Source organism: Saimiri boliviensis, chromosome 16 (assembly GCF_048565385.1).
Source record: "Saimiri boliviensis isolate mSaiBol1 chromosome 16, mSaiBol1.pri, whole genome shotgun sequence".
Lineage (NCBI taxonomy): Eukaryota > Metazoa > Chordata > Mammalia > Primates > Cebidae > Saimiri > Saimiri boliviensis.
Genome location: NC_133464.1, coordinates 77496202 through 77520012, shown reverse-complemented (window position 1 = coordinate 77520012; position 23811 = coordinate 77496202). Strand labels below are relative to the sequence as shown.

The window sequence follows — 23811 nt, the reverse complement described above, 5'->3', positions numbered from 1 at the left end:
GCACCACCGTGCCCAGCTAATTTTTTGTATTTTTAGTAGAGATGGGGTTTCACCATGTTGACCAGGATGGTCTCAATCTCTTGACCTTGTGATCCACCCGCCTCGGCCTCCCAAAGTGCTGGGATTACAGGCGTGAGCCACCGCGCCCGGCCACTATATCAGTCTTTATTCCTTTAATCTTCCAAGAAGCTTCCTTGGATTTTTCCTTTTCTTCATACAGAAAGGGTTCTTTTAGCTTCCTTGGAAGCAGACCACTTGGTAGAAGAAAACTGAGTGACTTCCACATTTCAAATGTATTAGTATTATTAATATATATATATTTTTTTAGTATTGTCATTTGCTTCATTTAAAATTGACTTTGGGCGGGACATGGTGGCTCACACCTATAATCCTGGAACTTTGGGAGGCCAAGATGGGCAGATTGCTTGAGCCCAGGGATTCAAGACCAGCCTGGGCAACATGGCAAAACCAGTCTCTGCAAAAAAATACCAAAATTAGCAGGGTGTCATGGCATGCCTGTAGTCCCAGCTACTGTGAGGCTTGGGTGGGAGGATCACAGGAGCCTAGGAGGTCAAGGCTGTAATGAGGTGTGATCACGCCACTGCACTCCAACCTGGGTGACAGAGTGAGATCCTGTCTAAAAAATAAAAGTAAACAAACAACAACAACAACAACAACAAAAATCCTTACTTTTTCTAAGTTAATGTTGGGAAAAGAATTCTAATAATTTTCAAATATTTCCTATCTTTTATTCTTATCTTTTCTCTCAGCTTTCTTGTGGTGTGATTGACAAAAATTGTATGTATTTAGGGTGCATAATGTGATGTTTTGATTATATGTATACCTTGTGAAATGATAACCACAGTCAAGCTAACATATCCATCATCTCACCTAGCGTCTTAGTTCATTCAGGCTGCTATGACAAAATACCTTAGACTGGGCAATGTATAAACAACAGAAATTTATTGATTGCAGTTCCAGGGGCTGAGATGTCCAAGATCAGGGCACCAGCAGACTCAGTGTCTGCTGAGGGCTTACCATCTGCTTCACAGACGGCATCTTCTCACTGCATTCTCACTTAGTAGAAGGAGCAAACGAACTCTCTGGGGCCTCTTTTATAAGGGCACTAATCCCTTTAAGCACCTCTGAAAGTCCCCACCTCTTTTTTTTTTTTTTTTTTTGAGACGGAGTTTCGCTCTTGTTACCCAGGCTGCAGTGCAATGGCGCGATCTCGTCTCACTGCAACCTCCGCCTCCTGGGTTCAGGCAATTCTCCTGCCTCAGCCTCCTGAGTAGGTGGGATTACAGGCACGCACCACCATGCCCAGATAATTTTTTGTGTTTTTAGTAGAGACGGAGTTTCACCATATTGACCAGGATGGTCTCGATCTCTTGACCTCATGATCCACCTGCCTCGGCCTCCCAAAGTGCTGGGATTACAGGCGTGAGCCACTGCGCCCAGCCCCCACCTCTTAATACTATTACATTAAGAATTTGGTTTCAATGTGTAAGTTTTGGGAGACATAAACCTTCAGATCATTGCACTTAGCTAGTATTTGTGTGTGTGTGTGTGTTTCTACTCTCTTGGAAAATTTAAGTCTACAATACTTTATTATTAAGTATAGTCTCTATGCTGTACATTAGGTCCCCGGAATTCACCTGTAATTCAGGAAGTCTGTACCCTTTGACCAACATCTCCCCATTTTCCTCCACCTTAGCCCTTGATAACTATGATTCTACACTCTGCTTCTGTGAGTTCAACTTTTTAATATTCCATGTATAAAGGAGATCATGCAAATTTTGTCTTTTGTGTCTGGTTAATTTCACTTAGCATAATATTCTCCAGGTTCATCCATATTGTCACAAATGGCAGAATATCCTTTTTTTTTTTTTCTTGAGATGGAGTTGCTCTTGTTGCCCAGGGCTAGAGTTCAGTGGCACAATCTCAGCTCGCCTCAACCTCTGCCTCTCGTGTTCAAGGGATTCTCCTGCCTCAGCCTCCTGAGTAGCTGGGATTATAGGCATGCACCACCACACCCAGCTAATTTTGTATGTTTAGTAGAGACGGGGTTTATTCATGTTGGTCAAGTTAGTCTCAAACTCCCAACCTCAGGTGATCCACCTGCCTTCGCCTCCCGAAGTGCTGGGATTACAGGCATGAGCCACCGCACCTGGCCGGGATTTCTCACTTTATAAAGGCTGACTAATGTTCCATAGTGTGTGGTGCTTGTATCTATCACATTTATTTTCTTTATCCATTCATCTCTTGACATTTAGGTTGCTTCCATATTGTGGCTACTGTGAATAAAGCTTCAATATACATGAGCATGCAGATGTCTCTTTGAGTTAGTGATTTTATTTTCTTTGAATATATATCCAGTAGTGAGATTGCTGGATAATATGGTAGTTCCATTTTTAACTTTTTTAAGGAACTGCTTTCCATAATGGCTGTATCAATGTACGTTTTCACCAACAGAGTACCAGGGTTCACTTTTCTTCACAACTTTGTCAACACTCATTATCTTTTGATTTTTTTTTTATAATGGCCATCCTAACATTGGATGATATCTCATTATGGTTTTGATTTGCATTTCTCTGATTTCAGGTGATGTTGAGCAAATTCCTTATCTTTATTCTATAAATATATCACTTTATTTCTAGTGCTGAGAAGTGGGTGTTATTTTATAGATAGATAAACCAAGGATCATAAAAGATCAGGATCCTTACTTTAAACTGCCAAATCACTAGGTTGTCAGGTCCCATTGCCAGTCTTGATTTGACCTGTGTCATCTCCAGCCTTTTGACGTTGAGGGAAAAGAGATCTCTAATAACCTTTTTCTGGAATCTCTTATTTGAGAGGCTAGTCATTTGAAGCGCAGAAAATAAAGGGAGTAGAATTCCTGGCCGATTTTAAGAATGACAATGGAAATCAATATTGCTGGCTATTATCTTCACTGGACTTCAATTTAATGAAGTGAAGATGTCTTTCTAGCTATATGAGAATCCTCTGACAATGGTGTTTGAATCCCTCACAATCATTGGCTTCGAAAATTGAACAAATATGGGGCCAGGTGCGGTGGCTTAGACCTGTAATCCCAGCGCTTTGAGAGGCTGAGATGGTCAGATCACCTGAGGTCAGGAGACCAGCCTGACCAACATGGAGAAACCCTGTCTCTACTAAAAATACAAAATTAGCCGGGTGAGGTGGTGCATGCCTGTAATCCCAGCTACTTGGGAGGCTGAGGCAGGAGAAATGCTTGAACCTGGGAGGTGGAGGTTGCAATTTGCCAAGATTGCCCCATTGCACTGGGCAACAAGAGGGAAACTCCGTCTCAAAATTAAAAAGAAAATTGCGCAAATAGTATGGAGTCAAGAGCTGGGCCATAGGGATAGAATGGGTGTTACTTTGTGGCAGTGCATCCCCTGGTTCCCTAGAGATGATGCACTGTAAGATTAAGCCAAGGGTCAGCCTCAGACCTCTTTTCTATCCATTGCCCCAAGGGACAATCGTCCAGAGTTAACACTCCAGATGAGATCCATTTGCCATTGCTGAGCTGGCTGATAAAGTCTATAGAACCTGGAGTAGACCTGCTTTGGTTTCAAAGATCTTGCTGAATAAAGATGAATTACAGACTCATGATGGCTGATGGTAAAATGACTTCAGATGTATAGGAAATAATATTTTTGGCGAAAGTTTGAAGAAATTTACTGATAACTTACAGGACTTCTGGGGGATAATTTAGTAAACACCCTAGGGAAAGTACATTTAGGAAAAGGAATGGCAGACAAAAGTCTTCTCCATCCTGCTCTAGCATATGAGATATTCAAAAGCCAAATATAAATGATGTTATTAATTTATTTCTACATTTTGTCAGTGTAGCTAATTGAGAATTAATGTGAGACCAGTCAGCCAATCAATACATGTTGTGTGCCTACTGTGTGATAAAAACTAGTGGACATTAAAAAACTTAAGGCCTGATGCAGTGGTTCATGCATCAGGTGAGGCAGGAGGATTGTTTGAGCCAGGAGTTTGAGACCAGCCTGGGCAACATAGCAAGACCCCTTCTCTACAGACAATACAAATTTAAAAATTAGTTGATCATAGTGGTGTGTGCCTGCAGTCCCAGCTACTCAGGAGGCTGAAGTGGAAGATTGCTTGAGCCCAGGAGGTTGAGGAAAAATAAAAATGTAAACACATGCATTATTTAATGTTGGGTAATACAAAAAGGTTATTTTGTTTTTGTTTTTGAGACAGGATCTCACTCTGCTGTCCAGACTGGAGTGCAGTGGTGCAATCTCGGCTCACCGCAACCTCCACCTCCCAGGCTTAAGCAATCCTCCTGCCTCAGCCTCCTGAGTGGCTGAGACCACAGGCATGCACTACCACTCCTATCTGAATTTTTTTATTTTTATTTTTTGTTGAGATGGGGTTTCACCACGTTGCTCAGGCTGATCTCAAATGCCTGAGCTCAAGTGATACCCCTGCCTTGATCTCCCAGAGTGCTAGGATTAGACATGAGCCACTGTGCCCAGCCACAAACTGTTTTTTAAACACGAGTTGATTGCCATTGTTAGTGAGTTGCATGGATTATTTTCCTGTTCAAACTTTACCTTTAATATCAATTATAAGGCAGCAATGCCTACTGGTTAGGACCACAGACTCTGTAGCCAGACTATGCTCTTTGGTTCAAATACCAGCTCTGCCATATTCTGGTTTTATGACATTGGGTAAGTTACCTAACCTTTAAAAATGAGGACAATCGTACCTACATGATATAATTGCTTTTTTGACGTTTAAGTTCAGGCTACAAGTGCATGTTTTTAGATAGGTAAACTTGTGTCATGGGGGTTTGTTGTACAAATTATTTCATCACGCAGGAATTAAGCCATTAGTTAATTTTCCTGATCCTCTCACTCCTCCCACTCTCTGAAAAGCCCCAGTGTGTGTTGTTCCCCTCCATGTGTCCATGTGTTCTCATCATTTAGCTCCCACTTATAAGTGAGAATATGCAGTATTTGGTTTTCTGTTCATGGGTTTGCTAAGGATAATGGACTCCAGCTCCATCTATGTCCCTGCAAAGGAATTATCTCATTCTTTTTTATGGCTGCATAGTATTCCATGATGTATATGTATATAGAATCAACCTAAATGACCATGAATGATAAGACTGGATAGAGAAGATAGGATTCTTATTAGAACTAAATGAATTCATATTTATAAATTGCTTGGATCAATGGCTGGCATATAATACTATAACAGAGTTTATTAAATTAACAAATAGAAAATATCTTCTTAAAGCAGGTTAATATGAAAAAACTGTAGTTATTACAAAATCTGGCTAAATTGCAATAAATAGAATTGTATCTTTCTTTTTGTCAAAAAACATTCTGGTAAGTCCCAGAAAAACAAAACATCTTACTTAAGTGAAACGGGAAAAGTTTCCTTGTCCCCCGCACAGGGCACACGATGCAGGTGTGACTCGCTTCTTCAGTGCCTGGCTGCTCAAACCTCTAGGGAGCATACGGAGGGGCAGGCTGTGGGGCTCCAATCCCAGGATAAGTGTCTAGGAGTGAACGTTTACAGCTGAAGCCCCAGTGGGCGTGTGTTACAGGGTGCTCTTTTAGTTTAGCCATCCGTAGGCCGCTTGCGTTAGCTCAACCAGACCCCTGCCTTATCGCAAGGACAGAGGGCTTTCTGTATCCCAGGGTTCTTGCCTTAGTGTACCCGAAGAATCAGATCACACATGGGCTTGGAGAATGAGTACAAGATTTGATTGAGTGGAACAGCTCTCAGCGGATGGAGGAGCCAGAAGGGAGATATTTTCCCCTGGAGTTGGGCCACTCAGTAGCCCGGGCTCTCCTCCAACTGCCCCAGCCAAACTCCACGTCGTTCTGCCGTTCGCTGGCCTGGTGGAGCGCCAGAGCCTGTCGGTTCGCTCCTCTCAACATCCAGTCGCCTGTGCGTTCCCCCACTGATGTGCCCCTCTTGACGTCCAGCCACGGTTTCTCCTTCTTCTCCCAAGGTTTTCTCCGGACGTCCAGCCACTTGTGTCTTCAAATGTGTTCCTCTGGGCTGTGGTTCCCCCGCCGCTGTGGTTCCCCCGCCGCTGTGGTTCCCCCGCCGCTGTGCTCCCCCGCTGGCGCGTTTCTCCGCACGTGTGTTCCACTCGACATCCAGCCGCCTATATCTTCTTCCACCGAAGTGTTCCTTGGGGTGGCAAGCCGCTTGTGTGTCTGCCGGCTGGGGTCTGGGGTTTTTGTAGGCACGGGATGGGGTCGCGGCAGGCCAGAGTGGTCTTGGGAAATGCAACATTTTGGCAGGAAAACAAAAATGCCTGTTTTCACCCAGCTTCGTTGGCACAGGCCTGCGGGTGGAGCCCTAGCCAGGGAGCACGTCCTCTTCTACCCAGCATTCCCTGCCCCCTTCCGTGTCCTTTAAAGGGACCATGCCCTTCCCTTCCCAGCACTTCCGTATCATAAGGATCTGAAAACTGGCAAACCTGGTACTCAAATTCATTTACATAGAACACTGCCTAAGAGGAACACGCATATCCCTTCCATCCTCATGCTTCCGGAATACAAAACAAGCAACCACCAAAGAACAACAACAAAAAGGTAGGGAAATGGGTTGCGGTTCCATCGTTTATGCCCTGACAACGTGGGCCAGTGTTTATCAACATAGCCAGGAAAGTGGGGGGTGGAGAGAGATTTGTTAAAGGATGCAAAATTGCAGCTAGACAGGAGGAATATTTACTGTTCTCTGCCACTATGGGATGACTATAGCTAACAACAGCATATAGTTTCAAATAGGTAGAAATAAGATTTTGAACGTTCTCAGCCCAAAGAAATGATAAACGTTTGCAGTGGTGGATATACTAAGTATCCTGGTCTGATCACTCTACATTATATGTATTGAAACGTCACTATGTACCCCATAAATACGTATAATTATTATGGGTCAGCTAAAAAAAGTATTTGATGTAGCCCCTCCCTTCTCCTGCCTCTCTGTTTCTTATTAATAGCAACTGAAAGTGCAAACAGACGTAAGGGAATTCCACCAGGTAAAGGGTTGAGAAGGCTCAGAGTCTTATTATATTACTACAAAGAGCATAAATGATGTGATGGTGAAGCCAAAGAGGATAACCGGTTCCTCTGTCCTTGTTAATAATTCAACACTGCCAGTAATTAGATTATTTCTCTGGTGATTTCATTCCACTGACTCTGAATTCAGAGGAATTATAGAAGAAAATAGTCTTTCTTCTTATGTTTTCTTGCAGAAGTTGTTTTTATTTTATATTTAAATCTATGATCCATTTTGATTTAATTTTTGTATATGCTATGAAATATGGATTGAAATTACTCTTTTTAATTTTTTTGACATAAAATATCCAATTGTTCCAGCACCATTTATTGAAAAATAACTTCTTTTTAAACCATGGAACTGCCTTTGTATCTTTGTGAAAAATTAATTGTCCGCATATGTGAGTCTATTTCTGGAATCTATTCTGTTCCATTGAGCTGTTTGTGTATCTTCATGCCATTTCTACACTGTCTTGATTACTTTTGCTTTATAATAAAACTTAAAATCAGATAGAATCAGTTCTCCAACTTTGTTTTTGTTTTTCAAGTTGTTTGGCTAATTTAGATCTTTTGCATTTTCATATAAAGTTTAGAATTGGCTTGTCAATTTCTATACCCAAAGAAAGCCAGCTGGGATTTTTATTAGGATTTCACTAACTATAGATCAACTTGGAGGGAATGGACATCTTAACTTTGGGTCTTCAGAGCCATGAACATGGCATTTGTATCTATTTAGATCAAGCTTGTCCGCCCCGTGTCCTGTGGGCTGCATGCAGCCCAGAAAGGCTTTGAGTGTGGCCCAACACAAATTCATAAACTTTCTTAAAATATTATGCGATATTTTTGGTGATTTTTTTTTTTTTTTTTAGATAACCAGCTATCAGTAGTGTTAGTGTATTTTATGTGTGGCCCAAGGAAAGTCTTCTTCTTCCAATGTGGCCCAGAGAAGCCAAAAGATTGGACACCCTTGATTTAGATCTTCCATAATTTAATGCATCAATGTTTGATAGTTTTCAGTGTGCAACTCTTGCATATTTCTGTCAAATTTTTTCCTAAGTATGTCATATTTTTGGAAGCTATTTTAAATGGTATTGTTTGTAAATTTCAACTTCTGATCATTGTTAATATAGTAAAATAAAATAGATTTTTGTATACAATCTTGCATTCTGCAACCTTGCTAAATTCACTTACTACTAGCTTTAATTTATTTTTTTGGAGAGGGAGTAAAATATTATCAGATTTTCTATGTAGATAACCATGTCATCTGCAAATAAAAACAATTTTACTTCTTCCTTTTACTCTGGACAGAGTTTATTTCTTGGTTGATTGCACTAAGAACCTCCAGTACAATGTGGATAGCAGGAGTGAGAACAGACATCACTGTCTTGTTCTTGGTCATAGGAGAAAACGCGTAATCTTCTACCGTTATGTATGTTTGCTCTAGGTTTTAGTAGATGCCCTTCAGCAGGATGAAGAGGACTCCTTTTATTCCTAGTTATTGAGAAATTGGGTTTTAAAAATCAGGAATGAATGTTCGATTTTGTCAAATGCTTTTACTCCATCCGTTGAGATTATAATTTCTTTTCTTGATTAGTTTGTTAATATGATCAATCACATTGATTTTCTAACGTTAAACCAACTCTGCATTTCTAGACTAAATCCTCCATGGCCTCATTGAATTTTTCTTCATATATATATATATATATATTTTTTTTTTTTGAGAAAGAAAAAAAGAATAATAAAAAGAATAAAGAAGAGGAAGAAAGAGGAAGAGGGAGAGAGGATGGGGGTATTGCTTTATTGCCCGGGCTAGAATGCAGTCTAAATATGGGTATGCCTATAATTGTCCTTAATAATGGAGACATAAAATAAAATGAGGGAAGAGAATAACAAACAAGGAGCCAACCAACATTTCGTTTAAACTTCTAAGTTGATATGATGTGGTACTGATAAGAGTGTATATTTTGTATATTTAAAGTGGAGAGTTCTATAAATGTTAATTACATTTACTTGTTCCAGATCTGAGTTCAAGTCCTGGATATCACTATTGATCTGTCTAATATTAATGTTGAAGTCTCCGACTATTATTGTGTGGGAGTCTAAGTATCTTTATTAGTCTTATATGTCTGGGTATTCCTGTATTGGGTGCAGACATATTTAGGATCTTTAGCTCTTCTTGTTGTTGCATTGATCCTTTTATCATTATATAATGTCCTTCTTTGCTTCTTTTGATCTTTGTTGCTTTAACAACTATTTTATCAGAGGCAAAAATTGTAACTTCTGCTTTTAAATAATATTTTAGCTCTCTGGTTGGTAAATCTTTTTCCATCCTTGTTTTGAGGCTTTGTGTATCCTTGAATGTGAGATGGTCTGGATGCAGCATACTGGTGGGTTTTAGTTTTTTATCTAAATTGTCTGTCTGTCTTTGGATTGGGGGATTTAGTCAATTTAAATTTAGAATTAACAATGATATGTGTGAGTTTAATACTGCCATTTAATATTAGCTGGCTATTTTGTCCATTAGTTGATGTAAATTCTTCATTATATTGATGCTCTTTTTGGTATTTTTTAGAAAGGCTGATACTGTTTATTCCTTTCTATGTGTAGTGGTTCTTTCAGAAGCTCTTGTAAAGCAGGCCTGGTGGTGATGAAATCTCTGAGTGCTTGCTTGTTCACAAAAAAACTTTACTTTTCCTTCACTTATGAAGCTTAGCTTGGCTGGATGTGAAATTCTGGGTTGAAAGTTCTTTTCTTTAAGGATGTTGAATATTGGTCCCCACTCTCTTCTGGCTTGTAGGGTTTCTGCTGAGAGATCTGCTGCAAGTCTGATAGGCTTCCCTTTGTGGGTAACCTGACCTTTCTCTCTGGCTGCCCTTAGTATTTTCTCCTTCATTTCAACCCGGGTAAATCTGACGATTATGTGCCTTGGAGTTGCTCTTCTTGAGGAATATCTTTGTGGTGTTCTCTGTATTACCTGGAGTTGAATATTATCCTGCCTTACTAGGTTGGGAAAATTTTCCTGAATAATGTCCTGAAGCGTATTTTCCAGCTTGGATTCATTCTCTTCGTCACATTCAGGTACACCTATCAAGCGTAGATTAGGTCTTTTCACATAGTCCCATATTTCTTGGAGACTTTGCTCGTTCCTTTTTATCCTTTTTTCTCTAATCTTGTCTTCTTGTTTTATTTCATTGAGTTGGTCTTCGACCTCTGATATCCTTTCTTCTGCTTGATCAATTCGGCTGTTAAAACTTGTGCATACTTCACGAAGTTCTTGTATTGTGTTTTTCAGCTCCATCAATTCACTTATATTCCTCTCTAAATTGTGTATTCTTGTTAACATTTCGTCAAACCTTTTTTCAAAGTTCTTAGTTTCTCTGGATTGTGTTAGAACAAGTTCTTTTAATTCACAGAAATTTCTTATTATCCACATCTTGAAGCCTGCTTCTGTAATTGGAACACACTCGTTCTCCATCAAGCCTTGTTCCGTTGCTGATGAGGAACCGTGATCCCCTGCTGAGGGAGAGGCGTTCTGATCTTGGGTATTCTCAGCCTTTTTTGGCTGTTTTCTTCCCTTCGTTGTAGATTTATCCATGTGGTCTTTATAATTACCGTCTTTGTAATTGGGTTTCTGAGTGGACGTCCAACTTATTGATTCTCAGCGCCGAAATCTGAGCAACCCACTGCGCCGACTCAATCAGCGGCGTTAAGATTGATGGTGCTTTTCTGACTCTGCACCAAGAACCAACGCTCCGAGGCGCCGGCAAAACCGCCTCGCCGGTCACAAGAGTCGCGCTGGCGACCCGTGGGGCTCCTCCGCTGGGAATCTCCTGGTGCGTGAGCAACAAGAATTCATGTTGAAGGTATGGCGTCCTCTCGTTCTTTGCGCTTTCACTGGGAGTTACAATCCCCAGCTGCTAGTGATCAGCCATCTTGGATCTCTCTCAGAAGTCACAGATCTCTTCTAATATATTACTGAATTATTTTTGCTGAAATTCTATTTAGAATTTTTATCTACATGTTATACCAGTTTTTAATAAAGGAGTATCATTATCTCTAACTGTAATTTTGGATTTGTCTATTTCTCTTTGCAATTCTTTTTTTTTTTTTTTTTTTTTTTTTTGGAGACAGAGTTTCACTCTTGTTACCCAGGCTGGAGTGCAATGGCGCGATCTCGGCTCACTGCAAACTCCGCCTCCTGGGCTCAGGCAATTCTCCTGCCTCAGCCTCCTGAGTAGCTGGGATTACAGGCATGCGCCACCATGCCCAGCTAATTTTTTGTATTTTTAGTAGAGATGGGGTTTCACCATGTTGACCAGGATGGTCTCGATCTCTTGACCTCATGATCCACCCGTCTCGGCCTCCCAAAGTGCTGGGATTACAGGCTTGAGCCACCGAAGGGCTACCCCAGAGGCAGTATGTTGAGAGTTGCCTCTCTTTGCAGTTCCATTAATTTCTGCTTCATTCATTTTGAAGCTTTATTTTTAGGTATATAAATAATTATGATTTTTGTTTGTTTGTTTTAAGGAGCAGAGAGTTTAATAGGCAAGAAGATAGAAGGAAGAAGCTCCCCCATACAGAGACAGATAGAAAGGGGTTCCAAAGCCAAAAGAAGAGGTCCCTACGTGTTACGGACACCAGCCAGGTACATATGCAGAGGCTGGAGGAGTCGATATCTGATTTGCATAGGGCTCAGGGGATTGTTTTGACCAGGCATATCATTCAGGTAGCCTATGAAAAAGCTGGCCCTCCCACCCAGTCTTTTAATATGCAAATACAGAGAACCATGGATGTTCTACACACGTGGGGATATGTGGGGTGGTCATGTTGCCAGCAACATGTGGGCAAAAGGCAGGAAGACCACAGGAATCACCATTTTGGGTGGACCCTGTTTCTAATGACCTGCATTTGCATATCAAAAGTTGCTGGCCTGGCTCTAAGACCTGGGGCTTTATAAGAAACTTTTCTGGAGATGCTTTAAAAAATGAAAACTTCCCAAGAACCTCTTTTCCTCTCTATCTGTTTAAAATAACCTCTTAATAACTCCTACAACATTTTCTTCTGTGGAGATGCCACACTAACTGCTGTTAGAGGGTTTTGGGCGACGACTCTTTCTGGCTACTTCCTGCTGAAAAGGGGTATCCAATGGGGAACAACAGCTAGGGCTCCTTCTTGGGTGGATCTAAGGGTCCTCGGAAGAATGACATGTCCATGTGTGATTCAGTTTACAGCACCATTTGGAGTTTGCTTCTAGGTGAGAAGAAACAAGTTGTAGTACTGAGTATAGAGGGTCCAAATGGTAACACAAGACATATAAGCAAAAGAGGGCTTAATAAAGGGGCTAACCAATTTCATAAAGAAGACTGGAATTCATCAAAGAGGGATTGTAGCCACCTGGGGCTGAAGCCAGCATTTTCCCTGAGCCTGTCAATAATTTTGATTTGATCTTTAAGTACCTGTAGATTTTTCTCTACTGTATTAGAGGTGTTAATCCAAAAGCATATTTCACTTAAAAATGCATCATTAAACCCAATAAAAAGTCCTAGCAGACTCAGTGATAGTAAAACTTTCATGCTTCCTTTTCGTCAACTGTTATCTCCCCTTTGGGGCTAATAATTAAGCAAAATACTACTTCAATGGAAACCCTCTGTTCAACATTTCAGTTAGAAGGTGCTACCATGTATAACCCTGTTGCAAATAGTAGAGTGAGCATAGCAATTCCCACAAATGTGGTGTGGTAGATAATTTCCATCTAAAATTTTACTTGCCAAGATATAGAATTCCCCTCTGGGGGTCTATAAAGTTCCTTGGTTTTATTTTCCCAAACAAACTTTCGGGTTATGGGCACCTTACTAACTTTCATTACCTGACAGACTTTGCAAGATAATTGCCCAGAACTAGCATACTGATTCACATTTTTACATTACTCATCCCTTTTTTCCCCAAGCTACAGAAGATCACCACTTGATTCACAGGAATAAGAGTTAGTCTAAAATGTAGGCAAAAAGTTTAAAAACAATGAATGAGACTAGGATTTAATGACAAATGTATGATAAGCTTTGGAGCAAAATTTTTCTCTTCAAGCCTCATTTTTGGCAAAAACTAATTATGAATAAACTTTAGTCTTATATTTGAAAGACACCTCAGAACTTCGAGACCTGTTAGAAAGTGGCATTCTTTACTCGCCACAGGTTAGGAACCGTGTGCAGGGACTGTACAGACAAGGTATGAGGCCAGTTCTCCCCAATGGGTTTTATTGGCTCTGAATGTCAAGCTTGATTCCTTAAAAAGAAACACACTCTTTCAGTCAAAGCCTTGGTAAAATAACAAGTTTTTCCAATTCTGTCCTGTTGACAAAGAAAAATGGATTTTTACTGCACAGATGCAAACAATTATATTGCCATATGTTAAGAGTACTCCCAGATAGTTTCCAAATTTTAGAGGAACCAGGCAGAGAACAATAAACATGCTCCAAATTTGGTTCATAGAAGTATATCTCAATTATTAAAAGCCACAAATAGTTTAAAATAAGTTTCCTTGACTCTGAAAAACAAATCAAGGATTAGCAATATTCCAGGCAAAAGTTAAAAACTTTGCTTTAACTTTCTGAGTGCAGTCCATTCCTTTAACTCTTGTTTTGCTTGATATTTGTGAACATGTCAGTTCTTTATGAGTCCCATACATTCTTTCTCTATTCCAATGTTACAATCTTCAAAGTTATTAAGAACCTGTATTTGCGAGTACCTGTTATAGTCTTTAGCATAGCTTGATTTTAAACCATCTTTTGAGAAAGAACAAAGTAAGACAACAGTTGTCTGCAAATGGCAACATTTCCAGGATAGTTACAGTTAAAAATATGACTGACAAGGAGGTTTGTTTATCTCTGTGGTTTACAATAACTTTACCCTTAATATGATTGGTAGCATATACCTAGACATTAGAATTTTAGAAATCCTATACAATTTTGAACATACATTTGTCTTATTCACCAAAATATAACTTAAAGATTGGACATCATTTTGGCAATCCCATGTGCCACAAATTATTTTGCCCAAATGGTGACTCAAAAGGCAAAAACCTTTTATTAGCCTTCATTATGACATAAAAATCCTGTTTAAAGCCACATATTTGCACATTTTCAGAAGTTTCCTCTCTTGTTGATTTCCAGTTTCATACCACCATGATTGGGAAAAAATACTTGATATAATTTTAATCTCTTTAATTTTGTTAAGACCTCTTTTGTGGCCTAACATATGATCTATCCAAGAGAATGTTCCATGTACACTTCAGAAGAATATGTATTCTGTTGCTGTTAGATGAAATAGTCTATGTGTGTCATGAGGTTCATTTGCTCTAAAGTATAGTTGAAGTTCAATATTTACTTATTAATTTTCTGCTGAAAAATCTGCTCATTGTCAAAAGTGGGTTACTAAACTCTCCTATTATTATTGCATTACAGTCTGTCTCTCAGATTCCTCAATATTTGCTTTATATATTTAGGTGCATTGATAGTGAGTGCATATATATTTACAATTGTTACATCCTCTTGATGAATTGACTTCTTTTTGTTATATAATGACCTTCATTGTCTCTTCATATAGTTTATTATTAATAGTCTATATTGTCTGATGTAAGTATACCTACCCTTGCTCTCTTTTGAGTTCCATTTGTACAGAATGTGTTTTTCTATCCTTTCACTTACCAGCTGTGTGTTTACTTAAAGGTGAAATGAGTCTCCTGTAGGCAGCAGATAGGTTTTGAAAAAAATCTTCCTGCCACTCCATGTCTTTTGATTGGAGAATTTAATCCATTTACATCCAAAATTATTACTGGTAACTAGGGACTGACTTATACTGTTATTTTCTCAATTGTGTTATAGATTCTTTTTCCTTTCTTTTTTTTTTTTCTTTCTTTGAGTCTTCCTTTATGGTTTGATGGTTTTCTGTAGAAGTAAAATTTGAATTAAAAAAAAAAAAAACTCACTCATTTTTGTAATTCCAGCACCTTGCACAATGCTAGTATTTCAGGCCCTCATTGTTGAATTAAAAGGAAGTACTTCAAATCATATTTAAAACCACAGTTACCTTTTGTTTCTCTTTTCCTCAATCAATATTGATTCTTCTTATATAATTATGTTTATAATTATCCTTTCTTGTTATTTTCTCAATTGTGTTATAGATTCTTTTTCCTTTCTTTTTTTTTCTTTCTTTGAGTCTTCCTTTGTGGTTTGATGGTTTTCTGTAGAAGTAAAATTTGAATTAAAAAAAAAAAACTCACTCATTTTTGTAATTCTAGCACCTTGCACAGTGCTAGTATTTCAGGCCCTCATTGTTGAATTAAAAGGAAGTACTTCAAATCATATTTAAAACCACAGTTACCTTTTGTTTCTCTTTTCCTCAATCAATATTGATTCTTCTTATATAATTATGTTTATAATTATCCTTTCTTGTGAGTCTTACTACCTCAATTTTAGTTCAGACCTTTTTAGCCTCAAATCTTTATCAATGCTAAGCTTCCAAAATGCCTCCAGCTTTTTAGGGACCCTTCATTACTCCTTTCATGAATACTTTGTCCTCAAGGCTAATATCAAGCCACTTTCATCACTTTGATACTAGTATGTATAGGTTAATACCACATCCCACTGGCATTAAGAGCTTTGCAATCTGATACCCTCCAACATATGCAGCCTGATCTATTTCCTAACTTCCCCAGACAATAGGAAAAATTTATGTTTCAGTGGAAAACTAGAGCATATCTCTCAAGGAGTAATCTGATTCTGAGTCTGTGAGAGTTCAGCACCTTTCAGTGCCTTGAAGCTATTTTCAAACATTGTAAATGGCAGATAACTAATAGCAATGCAAAATAATTCTTGTCTATAGATGCAAAACTGTCCAATGAAGGTTCAATTGACTTCCTTCCCTCATGTGGAAGAAGCCAGTTTTGTCTCTGATTGCACATTCATTTCAATGTTCCTGATTTATGAATGTGTCTATTTTTGGATTTTCTTCAGAACTTGTAACATCCCTCATTAATAATAAGTAAACTTTTAAACATGTATTTATTTTATATCTGTACATTGTTCTGCTTGATGGTGTTTTATAAGTTTCTTAAGCTATCCTCATTTGTTTTCACTCTTTTTATGTTTACTTCTCAAATTAAATGGTTTTCTGTGACCTCTTTTCAAGTTCACTAATCCTTTCTTCTGCATGATTTAGTCTACTGTTAAACCTCTCCATTAAAATTGCCAGTTTAGTTATTGTATTCTTCAGCTCTATGATTTCTACTTGGGACTTTTTAATATTATCTGTCTCTGTGTTGAAATATTCACTTTATTTATGCATTGCTTTTCTGATCTTGGGGAGCATCTTTATGTCAGCCTTTTTGAATTCTCTGCCAGGTAAAGCATATATTTTTATTTCTTTAGGGTTAGCTTCTGAAGATTTATTCTCTTATTTGGAAGATATTTCTGTTTCTTTATTTTCTTTGACTCTCTGAATTTCTGTGCATTAGGTGAGACAGCCACCTCTCCCACTCTCACTAGATTAGCTGCCTGTAGAAGATGGTTCTCACCAGTCAGCCTAACCAGAGATTCTAGATGCCAGGAGTCCCCACCCTCCTATTCAGGCTTGCTAAGGTCTCACAAACTTATTTAAGTGAAAAATCTGTAATCCCAGCTACTCTGAAGGCTGAGGTGGGAGAATTGTTTGAACCGAGGAGCAGAGGTTGCAGTGAGCCAAGATTGTGTCACTGCGCTCTAGCCTGGGTGGCAGAGAGAGACTATCTGAATTAAAAAAGAAAGAATAAAAGAAAAGGTTATTTATGAAACAATATAATAAGGAACCATTAAGTAGGGGAGAAAGATGTGGAAAAGTTTAAACAATAAAATATTCCTTAAAACCTGATACAGAATTGGAAGCATTTGGCTAATTAACATTTTCATAGTTAAAGCTCTTAGTCTTAATTAAAGTAAGAAGTGTTATAAAAATGCATGGGCAGGTTGACAATTCTTTTTTTAATATAGTTAAGCATGAAGCTGGATTTATTGTGGAGGCAAATTTCACAACATATTTGCATTGCTTCACACTGTATTTACTGTTGTACGTGGATAGTGTGCTTACTGGTTGTGTGCCTAAAGTGAATTTCTTGATTGCACAAGATGTATGATGGTGTTGGTGAACTTGGGGATGTTGAATTGTGTATCAGGAATAAAATATTCATTATGTGGGTGTTCTGGGGCCCTAGGTAGCATTGTAGGCTCCGGGGTAAATTTAGTATGAAAATTTAGGGTTGGTTTGCTGTTTCTTTGTTTTTGCTTCTAGTTTTTATTCCTTTGCCGTTTATTCTCCTCTGGTTTTACCTGTGTATCCATACATAGAAAATCATGTTTTTATTATTTTAATTTGGTTTTTATTTGGTTCCATGAATAGTCATTTTCTTTCCTGTGCACTTCTAGCAAATCATCATCTGTTCTATTTTTCTATTTGTCTGGAATTCTTAAGCTACCTTTGTCAGGCCTGCAGGAATTAATGGAGCACATTAGCTTTTTATCCTTTGTGGAAAATAAAAATAAATAAAAGTTCTTCTTCAAAGCTTTCCAGGTAGTTCATTATAAATTATACCTTCTTTAAAAGTTAATTTACTCTAGACTATTTGCTAATACTCCTGAGTAGCTGTTAGTCATAATAAAGAAATAAATGTATCCAGTGTTCTTAGTTCTTACACTTTAACCTAGATACTGTATTTGCCCTGACATACCTGGACAAACCCAGGCAAGTCTTAGATCATAGCTTATTTCTCTTCCTTATTTGGAAGTAGTTTTGTCTCTCTAAGCATTCCTCAAGTTGCTTCCTCTTTTCCTTTATTCTCCTCTGCCTTTACCTATTTAGGAAAGTTTTAAGTTGTTAGCCAACCAGGTGTAGCCTAGACTGTGAGGTCCAGTTCCACCCAATGGAATCAGGACACAGCAGTAGGGCGGATGCATTAGATATAAATGGCCCCACCTCATTTCTTTGGTGTACTGTTGTGGCAAGCTGCTGGTGAGTGTACCTTTTCTGCAGAAAATAAAGTTGCCTTGCTGAGATAAAATTTATATTCAAGTGCTACTTCTTTTGTGGCACCAAAAATTTACATGTAACATCCTTAAACTAACCTTGGCTTTTAGGCTTCCTGATACTTTAAGTGTGTTGAGTATACTCTCACAAATATAATTGAGTCATATTTCTCTCTCTCTCTGCCTAATTTCTCCAAGATTTGTAAAGTATTCATGAATATTCTTAATTCATATGTTCGTTTGCATACATTCAAGCAGGGTCCCCAGGGCCACTCAGGGAGAGAGAACCCAGAAACCTGGCATGCCAGCACAAGTGTAAAAATGTCTTACCAGTCCATCTGTGGCCTTTTTCTCTACACAAACTGGTTAATCCCCTCTGTGAAGTTTTAAGTTAATTGGTTAAATAATAAGAAGAATTTAATCAAATATTTTATCAGAAAAGTGAAAAAATGCCTTTTATTTAGTTTATGTGACTTGAGTAATCTTTGGGAAATAAAGATGGTTTTAAAGATTGTCAGTAAAACACAGTTGTCTTCAAAATGTAAACATGTGGTCTAAATTATGTTCAAATATTAGGTTTTCTAAATGCTTTAAGGTCATAAACTGCTTCCTTGGCCTTTGAAAATTGTTTGACTTGCCTGCTTTCCAGCTAGGTAAGGCCTGGGGATAGGTGGAGTTGGCCACACGCCCCTAGCTGTGCTGGAAATAGTCAGACCTTATCAGAACATAACTTACCAGGTTTTACATTAAAGTTAAAATTGCTGAGAGTCGCCATTGTAACATGCAATTAAGACTACTAGAAACGGTTTTACATGCAAGGCGTGTAGGAACTGTAGAATGTGGGTTTTTGGGGGTTTTTTGGGTAAAAGGTTATAAAAGGTTTTTGTTTCTTTAAAATTTCTGAATCATCATTTTGGCAAAATAAATAATTTAATCTGAAATTCCAAGATCAAACTTCAGTTTCAAAATTGTCTTTCCTAGTGCCTGAAAACATCCAGAAAAGAGGTAAACAGGATTATCTGATGTGTTTACGTATGTGAGATTGCCAAAATGATGGTCAGCCTTCTTTAGGTTATGTTTTTATGAATAATACTAATATATTCCAAAATTGTATTAAGTTGCTAATGCAAGTAAAACCAAAAAATTAATTAAATATCATGAGAAGACTTTCATGTTAAACCAGTTAATACTGAAATTGTTTAAAATAGTTTCTAACCAATGCTTGATCCGATATTTCTGAGAAAACAATGAAAGCTTCAGGTACATTTGGTCACCTGGTGGGTCATTTAAACATTTTATAAAGGGATTTCATTCAATTGTTATTTTCAAGGCATGTTTTCTGGTTGTATTAAAGCTTTCCCATGCAAGAGGGCTGATGTTATAACAGTAGATTATTATGCTACAGTGTATTTTCACTAGGTAAGAAAGATTTTTTTTTTCTTTCTTTTTTTGAGACAGAGTCTAGTTCTCTCTCCCAGACTGGAATGTAATGACATGATCTCAGCTCAATGCCACCTCCACCTTCTGGGTTCAAGCAATTCTTTTGCCTCCGCCTCCCCAGTAGTTGGGATTACAGCTGCCCACCACCATGCAGGCTAATTTAAAAAAAAAAAAATTTAGTAGAGACAGGCTTTCACCATGTTGGCCAGCCTGGCCTTGAACTTCTGGCCTCAGTTGATCCACCTACCTCAGCCTCCCAAAGTGCTGGGATTACAGGTGTGAGCCACTGCACCTGGCTAGAAAACTTTTTATGGTTTGAATCTTCTGGAAACATCAGAGAAAGACTGTCCTTGCCATCCAAACTACAATAAAACTTTGGGACCTTGAACTTCAAGTTTATAATCTCACAACTCAGAAGGGTCCCTCCACACTCTTGGAGCTGTCCACCCATTGGAACCATTAGATTAAAACTAACCAGGGAAAATTCTCCCAACAAGAGAATGGCATCCTTGATGTGAACAGGTTTTCCCAAGTTCACAGATTAAGACTTCTACTGTCACAAAACTCTTATCTTTGAATATTTTTTCTTGCTTATGCCTCTACGAACAATAGAAGTGGAAAAGGGATCTGTTATTCACACTTATGAGGTAGACTTCTATATGTGAAGGAGTTTGCAGCCAGCCTTTTACATGATAACCTTCTACTTTGATAGATAAAAGATGAAGGCCCGATGTAGGTAAGAAACTTTAATGGTACATGTGTTGCTTCATAATCAGTCAAAAACAAAACATTGGTTCGCTCCTCTTAACCCATATCATGGGGTAAGGAGAACATTGCCAGAAGGCCTTCACTACTCTAAAAGGCCATCATTTGTTAGGTTCTTTTTCCATGGTTTAAAGTAGAGGAAGCAATGTTTAGAAATGTATCCCTCATGATAGCTTCTATAGCAAATCTACTATAAAGGCTACACTTACACAATAGACTCTAAATTCTCTTGTGAAAGTTATGATAGAATTGGTTAAACTGAGAAGCATCTCTGAAAGCTGCTGGCACTTGGAGAAATACATCGAAAGAAGATTATAGAAATTCAGTGGTAGGGGACTAAGGAAGAAAGTGCATAGTGAAGTAGGCGAGCTCTTCATCTAGCTCATTGTTTGATCTATTTGATTTTAGGAGGTTTGGTTTATGACAACCATGGGTAAAGGAGCATACTCCGAACTCTTGGTGTTTTCCTCCCAATAGTCATAATAATGGTCTCCCTGGTGCACTGTATTCTCTCATGGGTTTTAAATGCTTGCATGCAGCCGTCTCTAGAATGTCATATGGTCTCTCTTCAGCTGGAATGAAAGGAGCTGAAAGAAATGTATAACCCTGAGGTCACCATAACCTGTAAATTACATGCTGAACCTGGAAACCCAAAATTGTGATAACTAAGAGTGGTGCTGAGGCCCTAAGTTTTGGTCACACTCTTAACCTAAGTGAGAACCTGATCACAGATGGGGGGTTTTCTTAAACAAAATTCTGGGAGGCCATTGTTTTGGACTGAGCTCATGCACTAGGCCCCAACAAACCAAATCAAACAAAAACGGAGTCACTTTTTTGCTAAGTGCTAAGACTTTAAGGAATCACATAGATTCTAGAACAAACCAGGTTTTGGTTTTTCTCCTATAAATCTCTGTATATTCCTGACAGCACATTAAATCTTTTAACCAAATTCGTTTCCTCTTGCCTAGAGACTATCAAGCTTCAGATGATCATGCAAGAAAGGGTTCAGTCGGTTCCAGGTGAAGACACCACCACTGGCCATCAGAAAGCTGCCCTGCTCCTGTTGGAGCCAGGCCAGAGTTCCATGATCCCCTGTAGGTAGGGACTACAACCGGAGCCAGCATGAAGCAGTTATAGAGAAAAGACCATCGGTCCTTCTGGCTCCCATAACGATTTATGGGGATCACATCTCTTAGTAGGGAGATGGGGCGGGAAAATAGGGTGTGGAGGCAGGGAACATAAGGCTGATTCATACCTCAGCGATGACAGGAAATACCCTCTCCATAGGGCATACACCGAGTAAATGACTTTGTAACTTTACTTCACCCTCTTCATTTACATGGTGCCTACCCCAAGTAGTGGGTATTTAAACTCACAACAACTCTGTGCCAGGGCCTTTGCGCCCCTATGCCCAGGCCCATTCCCACACTGTGGAGTGTGTTTTCATTTGCAGTAAGCTCCCTCATCCCTTCCTTGCCTTGTGTGTTTTGTCCAATTCTTTGTACAAGACGACAAGAGCCTGGACACCCCCTACCGTTAACAACTTTAGCGCCAAATCCTTCAGCAGGGATTGTGAAAGACTGGATGCCGCATGCGTGTTACAAGCCCTCATTCTTCAGGAAGGAGCTAGGAGTTGAGGATTCATTGCTGATTGTAAGGAGCTGTGGTGAAGATGGGGTTTGTGCATGAGTATATCCCTACACTTCCTACCTGTTTCAATGGGGATATTTTCTCAGTTGTTTGGTATTCAGGAGTCTTTCAACCAGTTTCTGGCTTTCTCTTGGAGGGAACTGATCCAAATATAGGCGTTCATTTGGTGCATCTGTGGGAGGAGGTACAGTCAGGAGCTTACTATTTCCTCATGTTGCTGATGCCACTTCCCAGAATTTTGTTTTGAGCAAATGACTTGAAATAGGCGAATATGATAAATGATTTTTAAGGTCTTAATCTCCTGAAGGAGATTATTTTGGCAAATGTTTTGCAACACATATATATTTACATTCACTAGCACATAGAGACAGAGACACTAACCAGAAGATGTTCCTGAAATATAGGTGGCAAAGATTTAATCAAGGCAAGTGGTTTTTAAAAATAACAATAAAGGATAAGTCCAAGAATTGGCATAGTTTATACATAACCATAATGTTTATATTTATTTTTCTCCAAATAAGGCATTTCTCTGCATAAGATAATACGTAACTATGCTTTTGGGTAAAAGGAAATACATATTAAACATTTCTAAAGCATCTGGAAAAATATCCCTTTCCTCCATCTGTTCTAGACAGTTAAACATACTTTGGACCAGTTAAATTTTCCACAGTAGTTTCTTTGGACATTAAAATGACTGAATTCTCCAAGCAGAAAATGAAAATCCTGAAATAGAGACAGAATAACAAGTATTACTTCTGTTCAATCAAATATAAAATTTAAGTGCACAATTAAATTACTTCTGTTTATGTGCTTTAACATTTAAATCTTACCCCCTGCAATAATTGAAACTACCTGATGGAAAATAATCAATCTGAGACTGAGTAAAATGAGCCTGGTGGTCTCAGGGACAAGCACAGTTAGTCAAGTAGTGTTGGTAAAATCCATTTTTATGTCTAATTTTGATAGCAAGACATTAGGTCAGCACTGAGTTTAAGAATATGGCCCCAGAGAAAAGCTGAAACATGGTGTTCTCACTGTTTCTAACTTCAGCCCCATCTGGTTGAAAATTTATGCAGTAGTTCCCAGAACAGCTTTTAGGTAACACTGAGGCATTTGAAAGGAGCTTTCTAAGGACCAAATAATCTTCAGAACTTTCAAAAGAAAAACCAAATGGTCTTCTAAGCCTTTGCTACTCAAGGTGCTTATTGTGGACTAATAGTATTGACATATCCTGGGGGCTTGTTAGACTTGCAGAATCTCAGGCCCCACCCAGGCCTACTGAATCAGAACATTCTTTTTAACAAGATCCTCAGGTGATTTATATTAAAATTTGGAACATATTAAGTCTTGTTTTAAGCTCTTTAACAGGTTTTTGTCGGAAGGTCGGTTGGGGGTGAGAGAGTTCCATGTTTGAAGCGATAGGTATGGGTTCTTTGGGAGGAGATTTTGGCATTGCAGCTATGCAACTGAACAGCTTACTGGGAAAATGCAGAAAAGGAAAGGGCCTCTTTGAGATCACAGTCTCTGGTGGCAACCATGCTCAGAGGACCCACCTGTTCTGTGGTACAATGAAGTTTCTTAACGCCTTTGGTCACTTATCAAGTTTAAATGAAACCTGCCTATTTCTACATCAGGCAGGTTGTAGAAAAGCACTAATGGTTTCTCCACAAATTCTCAAACCCACATGTTTGTGTTAATTTCTGGATTAACAGCCATCTTCAAGGGGCTAATCCTTCAGCACTTGATCAGACAAGAGAAAATAAGTAAACCTACAAATAGCCTGACTCTTTAATTGCACAAAAAACATTTCCCTGTTCCCACAGAAGG

General features: G+C 38.8%; 1 long non-coding RNA gene across 2 annotated transcripts in view; it reads left to right on the top strand.

The window, feature by feature from the left end:
* The first annotated feature begins 5560 nt into the window (after nt 1-5560).
* LOC141581669 (uncharacterized) overlaps nt 5561-23811 on the top strand; it is a 129259-nt gene continuing 111008 nt past the window's right edge. For both annotated transcript variants that reach the window (XR_012514451.1, XR_012514450.1), the window contains exon 1: nt 5561-6614. This is a non-coding gene — a long non-coding RNA (uncharacterized LOC141581669). The remainder of the gene's footprint in view (nt 6615-23811) is intronic.